This window comes from Colletes latitarsis, unplaced genomic scaffold (assembly GCF_051014445.1).
Source record: "Colletes latitarsis isolate SP2378_abdomen unplaced genomic scaffold, iyColLati1 scaffold0002, whole genome shotgun sequence".
Taxonomy (NCBI): Eukaryota; Metazoa; Arthropoda; class Insecta; order Hymenoptera; family Colletidae; genus Colletes; species Colletes latitarsis.
In genome coordinates this window covers 41638612-41650506 of record NW_027488365.1, presented here as the reverse complement: position 1 = coordinate 41650506, position 11895 = coordinate 41638612, and positions in this window count along the sequence as shown.

The following is an 11895-nucleotide window of genomic DNA, read 5'->3' as shown; positions in this document are numbered from 1 at the left end:
GCATACATCTTTCTTACCAGCTCCCTGCTCGCTTACTAGCACACTGGTTCCTTTCTAGCAAATTGCTTCCATGCTAGCTTGCTGCTTGCTTACTAGCTTACTACTTGCTTACTAGCTTACAACTTGCTTACTAGCTAACTGCCTCCTTACCAGTTTACTGCTTGCATACTAGCTTCCTAGCTACATACTAGCATGCTGGTTCCATACTAGCTTCCTGCTCGCTTACTAGCTCACTGCTTGCTTACTAGCATACTGGTTCCTTACTAGCTTACTGCTCTCTTCATAGCCAATTGCTTTCATACTAGCCTACTGCTTGCTTACTAGCTTACATGTTGCATGCTAGCTCACTGCTTGCTTACTAGTATATTGCTTCCTTACTAGCTTCCTGCTCACATAATAGCTCACAGCTTGCTTACGAGCTTACTGCTTGCTTCCTAGCATGTTGCATGCTTTCTGGCTGACTGCTTCCTTACTAGCATGCTGCTTTCCTACTAGAACACTGCTTTCCTACTATCTAACTGCTTTCTGACTAGCCCGATGACTGCTTACCACCTTACTGTTTGGATACTAGTTTACTGCTTGCATCCTAGCATACTGCTTCCTTACGAAATCCCTGGTAGCTTAATAGCTCACTGCTTGCTTACCATCTTACTGCTTGCTTACTAGCTTACTATTTGCTTACTAGCTGACTGGTTGCTTACAAACTTACTGCTTGCTTACAAGTCCGCTGCTTGCTTTCTAGTATACTGCTTCCTTACTAGCTTCCTGCACGCTTACTAGCACTCTGCTAGGTTACTAGCTAACTGCTTGCTTACTTGCTTACTACTTGCTTACCAGCTGACTGCTTTCTTACCAGCGCCCTGCTCGCTTACTAGCACACTGGTTCCTTCCTAGCAAATTGCTTCCTTGCTAGCCTGCTGCTTGCTTACTAGCTTACTACTTGCTTACTAGCTTACAACTTGCTTACTAGCTAACTGCCTCCTTACCAGTTTACTGCTTGCATACTAGCTTACTAGCTACATACTAGCATGCTCGTTCCATGCTAGCTTCCTGCTCGCTTACTAGCTCACTGCTTGCTTACTAGCATACTGGTTCCTTACTAGCTCACTGCTCTCTTCATAGCCAATTGCTTTCATACTAGCCTACTGCTTGCTTACTAGCTTACTGCTTGCTTCCTAGCATGTTGCATGCTTTCTGGCTGTCTGCTTCCTTACTAGCTTACTGCTTTCCTACTAGCCGATTGCTTTCTGACTAGCGCGATGCTTGCTTACTACCTTGCTGGTTGCTTACTACCATACTGCTTCCTTACTAGATTCCTGCTCGCTTACTAGCTAACTTGTTTCTTACCAGCTTCCTGCTTGCTTACTAGGTTACTGGTTGCATTCTAGCATGCTGCTTCGTTACTATCTTCCTGCTCGATTACTGGCTCACTGCATGCTTACTAGTTTATTGCTTGCTTGCTTCCTCGCTACTCGCTTACTAGTTCACCCCTTCCATACTAGATTACTGCTCTCTTACTAGCTAACTGCTTTCATAACAGCTTATGCTTGCTGACTAGCCTGCTGCTTGCTTACTAGCAAACTTGTTGCTCACTAGCTTACTGCTTGCTTCCTAGCTTCCTGATCGCTTGCCATCTCTCTGCGTGCTTACTAGCTCCCTGCTCGCTTTCTAGCCTACTGCTTGCTTGTTATTATACAGCTTCCTTACCAGCTTCCATTTGGCTTACTATCCCACTGCTTGCTTACTAGCTTACTGCATGCTTTCTAGCTAACTGCTTGCTTACTAGAATAATTCTTCTTTACTAGCTCCCTGCCTGCTTACCAGCTTACTGCTTTCTTACATGCTTACTGTTTGCTCACTATCTCACTGCTTGCTTACTAGCTTGCTGCTTGCTCACTAGCATACTGGTTGCTTACTAGATTACAGCTTGCTTACTGGTTACATACTAGCTTCCTGTTTGCTTACTAGCATACTTCTTCTTTACTAGCTCCCTGCTCGCTTACTAGCTCCCTGCATCCTCACAAGCTTCCTGCTCGCTTACTAGCTCGTTGCTTCCTTACCAACTGAGTGCTTGTTTATTAGTTTACTACTTCCTTCCTAGCATGCTGCTTTCTTGCTAGCTAGCTGCTTTCTGAATAGCCTGCTGCTCGCATACAAGCTTACTCTTTGCTTAGTAGCTTACTGCATGCATTCTAGCTTAGTGCTTGCTTATTAGATCGCCGCTTACATTCTAGCTTAATGCTTGTTTACTAGCATACTGCTTCTTTACTAGCTTTCTCCTCGCTTACTACCTCACTGCTTGCTTACTACCATACTACTTGCTTCCTAGCTAACTGCTTCCGCACCAGCTTACTGCTAGCTTACTGGCTTACAGCTTGCTTACTATCATGCTGCTTCCTTACTAGCCTCCACGTCGCTCACTAGCTCACTGCTTGTATACCAGCTTACTGCTTGCTTTCTCGCTTACTGCATGCATACAAGCCTGCTGCATGCTTTCTCGCATCCAGCTTGCTTACTAGCATACTGCTTTCATACTAGCTAGCAGCTTTCTGACTAGCCTGCTGCTTGCTTACAAGCTTACTGCTTGCTTACTCGCTTGCTGCTTGCTTCTGGGCATACTCCTTGATTACAAGCCTGCAGCATGCCTTCTAACTTTCTGCTGGCTTAGTAGCATACTGATTTCTTACTAACTTACCGCTTTCTTACAAGCTTACTGCTAGCTTCATCGCTTACCGCATGCTGACTGGCCAGCTGCTTGCTTACTAGCATACTGCTTTCTTACTAGCTTAATGCTTGCCTACTAGCCTACTACTTCCCCACTAGATTTATCCCCGCTTACAAGATCACTGCTCGCTTACTAGCTCACTGGTTGCTTATTAGCGTACAGCTAGCTTACTCGCTCCATGCTTGCTTGCAAGCTTGCTGCCTGCTCTCGAGATGACTGCTTGCTTACAATTATACTTCTTGCTTACTAGCTTGCTGCTTACCTTATAGCTTACTGCTTGCTTTCTAGCTTACTGCTGGCTTACTAGCTTAGTGCTTGCTAACTAGCTTACTGCTTGCTTACTAGCTTACTACTTGCTTCCTAGCTTACTGCTTGCTTACTGGCTTACTGCTTGCTTTCTAGCTTACTGCTGGCTTACTATCTTACTGCTTGCTAACTAGCTTACTGCTTGCTTACTAGCTTACTACTGGCTTCCTAGCTTACCGCATGCTTACTAGCTTACTGCTAGCTTACTAGCTTACTGCTTGCTTACAAGCTTACTGCATGCTTACTATCATACTGCTAGCTTACTCTCTTACTGCTTGCTTACTAGCCTGCAGCTTGCTTTCTAGCTTACTGCTTGCCTCACAGCATACTGCTTGGTATCTAGCTTACTGCTTGCTTACTAACACACAGCTTTCGTAATAGCTAACTGCTATCTGACTAGCCTGCTGCTGCCTTAGAAGCTTACTGCTTACGTATTAGCGTAGTGCTTGCTTAGAAGCTTACTGCTTACTTACTAGTCTAATGATTTCTTCCTAACTTACTGCTTTCTTACTAGCCAGCTGCTTGCATACTAGCTTACTGCTTGCTTACTAGCTTACTGGTAGCTTACTCGCATTCTGCTTGCTTACTAGCATACTGCTTCCTTACTAGCTTCTTCCTCGCTTACTAGCTTAGCGCTTGTTTACTATCGTGCTGCTTGCTTACTACTTACCTCCTTGCTTACCAGCTTACTGCTTGCTTAGAAGCATACTGCTCGCTTACTAGCTCACCGTTTGCTTACTATGTTACTGTTTGCAGACTATCATGCTGCTTCCTTACTAGCTTCGTGCTCGCTTGCAATCTCACTGCGTGCTTAATACATAACTGCTTTCTTACCGGCTTACAGCTAGCTTACTAGCTTACTGCTTGCTTCCTAGCATACCGCTTCCATATTAGCGTCGTGCGTGCTTACTAGCTTACTGCTTGCTCTATAGCTAACTGCTTTCTTTCTAACTTGCTGCTTGCTTTCTAGCTTACTTGTTGCTTACCAGCTTCTGCTAGCTTACTAGCGTGTTGCTCCCTTACTAGCATCCTGCTCTCTTACTGGCTCACTGCATGCTTACTAGCTTACAGCTTGCTTAGTAGCTTATTGCTTGCTTACTAGCTTACTTGATGCTTACTACCTTGCTGATTGCCTTCTATCATGCTGCTACCTTAGTAGATTCCTCGTCGCTTACTAGCCCACAGCTTGCATACTAGCTTACTTCTTGCTTACTAGTTTACTGCTGGTTTACTAGCTTACGGCTTGCTAACTGGCATACTGCTTTCTTACTTGCTAATTGCTTTCTTAGTAGCTAATTGATTTCCTACTAGCCTGCTGCTTGCTTACTTGCACTCTGCCATCTTTCTTGCTCACTACATGTCTACTAGCTTACTGCTCGCTTACAAGCTTAATGCTAGCTACCTCGCTTAGTGCTTACTTACTAGCTTCCTCGTCGCTTACTATCTCACTGCTTGCTTACTAGAATTCTGCTCACTTTCTACCTCCCTGCTCGCTTATTAGATTACAGCTGCCTGCTTTCTAGCTTACTGCTTGCATCACAGCTTGCTGCCGGCTCCCTAGCTTAGTGCTTCATTACTAGCTTTCTGCTTGTTTACTAACTCACTGCTTGCTCACTAGATTACTGCTTGCTTACTAGCTGACTGCCATCTTACTCGCTTACTGCTTTCTGACTAGCCTGCTGCTTGCTTACAAGCTTACTAGTTACTTACTAGCTTATTGCTTGCTTGCTAGCATAGTGCTTCCTCACTAGCTTCCTGCTCGCTTACTAGCTCACTGCTTGCTTCCTAGGTTACTGCTTGCTTACTAGCTTGCTGCTTGCTTTCCAGCTTACTGCTTGCTTACTAGCATACTGCTTCCTTTCCAGCTCCCTGCTCGCTTAGTAGCTCAAAGCTTCCTTACTACCTCGCTGCTTGCTTACTAGCTTGCTGCGTGCTTTCTTGCTTAATGCTTGCTTACTGGCATTCTGCTCCCTTACTAGCTTCCCCCTCGCTTACTAGCTCACTGCCTGCTTCCTAGCTTACTGCTTGCTTACTAGCTTGTTGCTTGCTTTCGAGCTTACTGCTTGCTTACTAGCTCACTGCTTGCTTACTAGCTGATGAGAACAGATTTAGAAGAGGTGTATTTTGTATATCCGAATCTTCGCTATTTTTCTCTGTTTGACGTCAGCACAGGTCATGTCATAAAACCAATAGGTCTGCCGACCGTTCGGCGATGCATATATAGCCGGGATTTTTCCTGGTTTGTAGTTTGGTGTGCGATAACCCTGACCGTGGAGAAACGTCTTCCATATATTTTGTCACCTCCGTGTCTTGCACCTTATTCCGTTTCAACAAAATATTTTTTCTTCTTTCTGCTGTAAGCGATTGGGGAAATTTATCTCAAAGATAGATCCTTAATAGTTTATGGGCCCAGCATGCTTCCAGTGCGCCTGCTAGAAAGAATTTGTTTGTTGATAAGCCACTCTGGCTGGGTGAATAAAGGTTTTTTTTACTGGGTACCAATTGTGTAAGTGATTTCTTCGCAATGTTTGACATAGAAGTTGGATTGGAAATCGTGAATCTGGGCGGCACTGACTACTCCATGTGGAAATCTGGAGTAGTGATTGCGCTAGAAGCAAAAGGTTTGCTTGGCTTCGTAGATGGTACAATAGTAAAACCTGCAGAAGACAAAGCAACGGAGTTCAAAGTGCACGGTCAAAAATCAGCGCAGGTAAAAATGATTATACTGAGTACAATCGCCCCAAATCTTCGCCGCAATTTGTACAACTGCTCCACTGCGAAGGAAATGTGGAACAAGCTGAGGGACCTGTACGGAGATGCAACTGAAGACGTTGCACAGACTACCTGGGAGCAGTTTTATAATTTTCGCGTTAACCGAGAGGAGCCCATTGCAGATCATTTAGAGATACTGGAGAGCATCTGCAGACGCCTGCAGGATGCGGGTGAGGAACCGTCGGACAAAGCTGTCATGACAAAACTGCTGCGCAGTTAACCTCGAAGTTCTCCATTTTTCGTCACACGTGGGATTGCACTCCTGCTACGGAAAAAAAGGAAACCAACTTGATCAGCAGACTGATCAAGGAAGACAGGCGTTTTGCTGAGAATGAAGTGTCGACGCTTGCACTTCGTGTTCAAAAGACGTCCCTGAACGACGCAAAGAGAAAGAGACGCTCCAAGAAGGATATCGAGGACTTTTTTTTTTTTTTTTTTTGTCGTGGGGAAAATCTTCGATACCCGCGGATGACCCTGAGCGCCATGCGCCTCTGCACCCGACGCAGCATAGTCATGCTGCGCCGGGAGGCAGCCAGGTCGTCCGCCCAGACGGGGGCCCCGTATAGGGCCACCGACTGGACCATTGCCACATAGAGGCGACGAACTCGGCCCGCCGGGCCCCCCAGGTTGGGCAGGATCCGGCCCAGAGCCGCAACCATCCTTTCCAACCGGGGGACCAGGCAGCGGAAATGCTTCTCGAAACGCCAGTGGCTATCTAGGATCAGCCCTAGATACCTGATCTGGGGCTTCACCTCGATGTCAGCCCCACCCACCCGAATCAGAGGGGGTGGCGGATCCTGCCGAGGTGAATGAAACGCAATCACCTCGGTCTTATGGACCGCCACCGTCATCCCCATCCCCCTGATCCGGTCGACGACGCGTTGCGACCCCTCCTCCGCGCGACGCATGGCCCTCCCCCAGTGCGCCCCGACGGCCAGCACCAGTGTGTCATCCGCATAACACACCGTGCTGACGCCGTCGGGGAGGCCGGCCCGCAACACCGAGTCGTACGCGATGTTCCACAGGAGTGGCCCGAGGACCGACCCCTGCGGAACACCGCAGTACACCTCCCTCCGCATATCACCATCCCGGCCCGGATACTCGATCCACCTGCCGCGGAGATAATCCCCGACGACCGCCCTGAGACAAGGGGGGACTCGATGATATTCGAGCCCCCTCCTTATCTCTTCCCAGGGGAGGGTGTTAAAGGCATTGGCAATATCCAAGGATATTGCCAATGCCACCCCTCCCCGGGAGACGGCCGCCTCCGAGAGGGCCCTCACACGACCTATCGCGTCGATAGTCGATCGGCCCCCCCGGAAACCGAACTGGCAGTCGGCCAGACCGGGATCACCCCGCGACAGGTGCTCGACGAGGCGGGCAGCAATCACACGCTCGAAGAGCTTGCCCACCTCGTCGAGGAGACAAATGGGCCGGTATGCGGAGGGAGACTCCGCGGGCCGACCCTCCTTCCGGAGGAGGACCATCCTCGCCACCTTCCAACTGGGGGGGAATCGCCCGTCCCTCAGGCAGCGGTCGAACAACCGCCTGAGGTCGGCCCCAAGGACGCCCTGGGTCAAGACCCAAACCCGGCCGGGCACACCATCCGGACCCGGGGCCGTGTTACGAACCCCGAGCCGTCTGATGGCCGCTGCCAGCTCCTCCTGCGTGACCCCCAGCTCGACCGTCCACTCCACTGGGACAGCCGCCGCCGCCGGAGGACGCGGTCCCCTCTCCCCAATTGGGAAGAGTGTATTGACCACGTCCTCCAGCAGCCGGGGGTCAAGACCCTCGGTGACGGGGGGCGCCCACGGGCGGAGCTTATTCAGCACCACCTTATATGGGCGCCCCCATGGATCGTCATCAAGGGTCTGGAGGAGCTCTTTCCATGCCTGGGTCTTGGCCCGTTTGATGGCGACCTGCAGAGCAACCCGCGCCACGCGGTATGCTCCATACAGGTCATCAGCTGCCCTCGCTCGCGCCACGCCGTCGCCTGTACGTTGACGACGGCGCGCGCGGGTGTACTGGCGTCGGGCGCGGACAGTCGCGACTCGCAACTCCGCGATCGCGTCCGACCACCAGTACACCGCCCGGCGAGGAGAAGCCCGCCCGACCCGAGGCATCGCCGCGTCGCAAATACCCGCGACCAATGCTCCGAGCCGGGCGACCTCCTCCTCTATGCTCGGCAACTCGGCCGCTCCCTGCGGCCAAGTTGCAGCGAGGGCAGCTGCCATCAGGGCGTCCTTGTCCAGGCGCCGAAGCGCCCAGCGGCGAGGTGGGGTGCCACGCAGGCGGCCGTGTCGGGATGCACTCGCGGCGGCAGAGACCTCCATCCGGATGTACCGGTGATCGGAGAGTGTCTCTGCCCCCGCGACCACGTGCCAACCCGACACCATGCGCACGGCGTTGGGGGTCGCGAATCCAACATCCACGATGGACCCCCCATATCGCCGCACGCATGTGTGCTCCGACCCCCGGTTCAATACCCGGAGGTCGAGCCCCGCCGCCCAATCGCCCAGGATCCCGCCGCGAACGGAGGTCCTGGGGGATCCCCAAGCCACCGACTTGGCATTAAAATCCCCCAGGACCAGCACCGGCCGGGCCGCGTAGCGCTGCACGCATGCCGCGACCTCGGCCAGGTACAGCTCGAACGCAGCGTGACCGCTACGGGGCGAAATGTAGCACCCCACCACAGCGACTCCCCCCCAGTCCACGGCGACGAATCCCCGACCGCGCTCCAACAAGGAGAACGGTGGGGACCCGTCGCCCCCTCCCCATACCGTCGCCACCAAGCCGTCCGCGTCGCCCACCCAATGAGGGTGATCAGGGACGCGGTACGGCTCGGCGGCGACCGCCAGGCCAACCCCCCACTCCGCGAGGACTTGGGACATCAAGTCCTGTGCCGCGCGGCAGTGGTTGAGGTTGGCCAGGAGGAGGAGGCGGGGCGGCATTAATTAATGGCCGCGCCAGCCTCCTCCCGGCCGTCCGTCCCCGTAGCACCGTCCACCTCCATGGAGGACGATGCCACCGCCCTCGGCACCGGAGCCGGTGCAGCCCGCCTCTTCCTCTCCTTCCGGGAGGGGGGGGGGGGAGCACTTCTTGCTCCCCACCCTGTGATCGGCTGGCCTCCCCATGTCCGCACACAGCGGGCAGTGGGGGGCCGCCGAGCACTGGCTCGCACGGTGCTCTTTGGCACCGCTGCGGTAACACTGACCGCTGCGGTCCACCGGCGAGGTGCACCACTGCCTCACGTGCCCCAATTCGAGGCAGCGGTGACACTGGAGCGGGCGCGGCGCGAGGATTTCCACTCGCGCCGAAACCCACCCCACCAACACCCTCCCGGATTCCGCCACCTTACGGGCGGCGGAGAGGGGGCACCGGGCCCACACCGACCCGAGGCCGGAGGGCGACCTGCGGATCTCTCCGATCCGCAGGTCCTCCACAGGAAGCCCCCGCCATCGCAAGGGCACGGGACACATCCTGTGCGCTGACCGAGTCGTCCAGCCCACAAACGCGCATCTCCGTGCGCTTCGTGGGCCGGGCGACCCGGACACCTCGCTCGCCCAGCTGCTCCCGGAGCCTCTGGGCGAGACGATCCGCCTTCGCGCCGCCTTCTGCACCGGGGATCTCCAGCAAGAGACCCCCGGTCACGGCCCTCTTCGCCCTCACGGAGGCGATGCCCAGCTCTTCCAGGGAGATATTCTCCCTGGCGAGCCGCATCGCCTCCGCGAGGGTCAGGTCGCCCCCCTGCGCAACGGTCAGCGTCACCGCTGCCGTTTTTGGGGGACGACCTGGTCGTGCCTTCCCGACCTTCGCGGCCTTTACCTTGGCCGCCGGCGGCGGAGGCGGAGGCCGCGGTTGCGAGGCCTTCCTCGCCGCCCGCTTCGCCTTCCGCCCCACCACCTCACTCCACGCCACCCCCCCTTGGGAGGGTGCTGTGGAGGACGCGACCACCGCGACCACGGGTACACCACCCCCCTTGGGGGTCGCGACCCGGGGCCCTGGTGCCGCAACGCTGGGCGGAGCCTTCACTCCGCCCTTCTTTGCCTTCCCCGACTGTACCGGAACAGGTCGGGGAGGCACCGCCTTCCTGCTGACCGCTCTTCCGGCGAGGAGCTCCTCCCGGAATGCGGCCAGCTTGCCATCAATCATGTCCCCAATCCTCCTCAGAAGATCGTCCTCTGAGGAGGACGAGGACTTCTTCACGGGCGGAGTGCGGGTGGTGGGGCCCGCGGTGCCCCGCACCACTGCCGCCGCACTCCGCTTATTTACCTCCGCCGAGGGACGCGGCGGTGGAGGAGGAGGGAGGATGGGAGGGAGGGCCGCGCTGTTCCACAGCGCCTCTGCCCTCCTCCTCCCCTGTCGCTCCTCCTCCAACAGGAGCTGCAGACGGGCGTTCCGCCCTCTGAGCTCCCGCGCCGCCTCCCTCATTTCCTCCGCCGCGGCCTTCAGGGCCTCCGCGCCACCGCTTTTCTGCCCCTTAAAGGCGCAGGCAGCGGCGACTTTCTCCACCCGCCTCAGGGACGAGGAGATCCTCTCCGATATCTCCTCGGTCACCTCGTCCCTGAGGCAACTCAGCCTCACCGACGGGCTCATCGCCCCGCCCACCTCGACGACGGCCTGCCCCGTCCTCTTCCTCTTAGAGCCTATGTGGCTCGTGCTGGAGGAGAAGGACGAGACCGACGCCGTCTCGTCGTCCTCCTCCACCCTCCACGAAGCCGGACCTGGCGCTGAGTGGGGCGCGAGCGCCGCCACCCTAACCCCAACCCCGTCTTCGTCCTCCCCAACCGACAAAACCCGCCCCATCCCCATTTTATTTTCTGTGTCCATAATAGTCCCACGAGATGGTCGGAAATAAAGGTCCACCCGGGCAGAGCCGCCTTACCCGGGTAAGCCAAATACTCCGGGGGTTCGGCAGGTTCCCCGGAGGTGGTCGCTTGGGATTGGGCCTTCTCCCCCAACCATGCATCCCATCGCCGCGCACCATAGCTTAGGATTGGAGGGCGATTTTATAGAGTCGCCATACTCGTGGCCCAGGCGGTTAAGCCAAGACCCCCGTTCCTCCTGCCGTCACGTACCATTCACAAAACCAATAGGGAATTGTGAATGGGTCGTTGTGACGACCAACAGGAGGCTTACGGTGTGTGTATGACTCGGGTACCCCGGGTTCGTTAAGCCCGTACTGCAGCTGAAAGGCTGGCAGCCCCTGAGGGATTGCTAGTTGACTGCTTTCTTACTGGCTTACTGCTTTCTTATTTGCTTGCTGCTTGCTTACTAGTCTTACCGCTTGCTTACCAGCTAACAGCTTTCTTAGTAGCCAGCTCATTGCTTACTATCATACTGCTTCCTTACAAGCTTCCTGCTCGCTTACTAACTCACTGCTTGCTTACTAGCCAATTACTTTCTTACTAGCCTGCTGCTTGATTACTAGCTTACTTGTTTCTTACTAGCATACTGCTTCCTTACTAGCCTTCTTTTTCGTAGGGATAATCTTCGTAAGACTGCCTCCCACCTATTTGGGGTGAGGGAGGAGAGGTGTGTGGGATTCCCCTCGCCCATGGATGTGACCTACCCACTACCGCGTGGCCTACCCACTAAAAACCCTCCGTTGACCCTTCCGCACGAGTTGGGGGTATACCGGGAATCGCACGATGCATACTTCCGTTACCCTACCCGTACCTGCGCTGTGCCCCCATCCACGGAGGGACAAAAGCTTCCTCCCGGCAGTCACACTATTTCATGGCGGCAGGGCGAGACCACTCCTTCCCGCCGCCATCCGTCTCGGGGCCTCGGTCAGTGGCGGCTGCGATACCCAGGTCGCAACCGTACGCAACTCTATTTGTACCCTTCGGCGGCTGGTGGTTCATGGCCGCACCATGCCACCTTGGGTGCCTCCCGATGCGTCTGACCGGAATTGGGGTGGCACTTCCACACCCATCCGGTCCGGCTCTGCGCCTCGTGCCTGGAGGACGCTCCCTTCAGGAACCCCGTCCCAGCCAGGGTCATCCGCCACGCCGCGGGGGCCGCCCATGATGCCCGGCGCCTGGACGACGCCCTCCCGCCACCACACGTGCGCGAGCCTCAGCACGCCG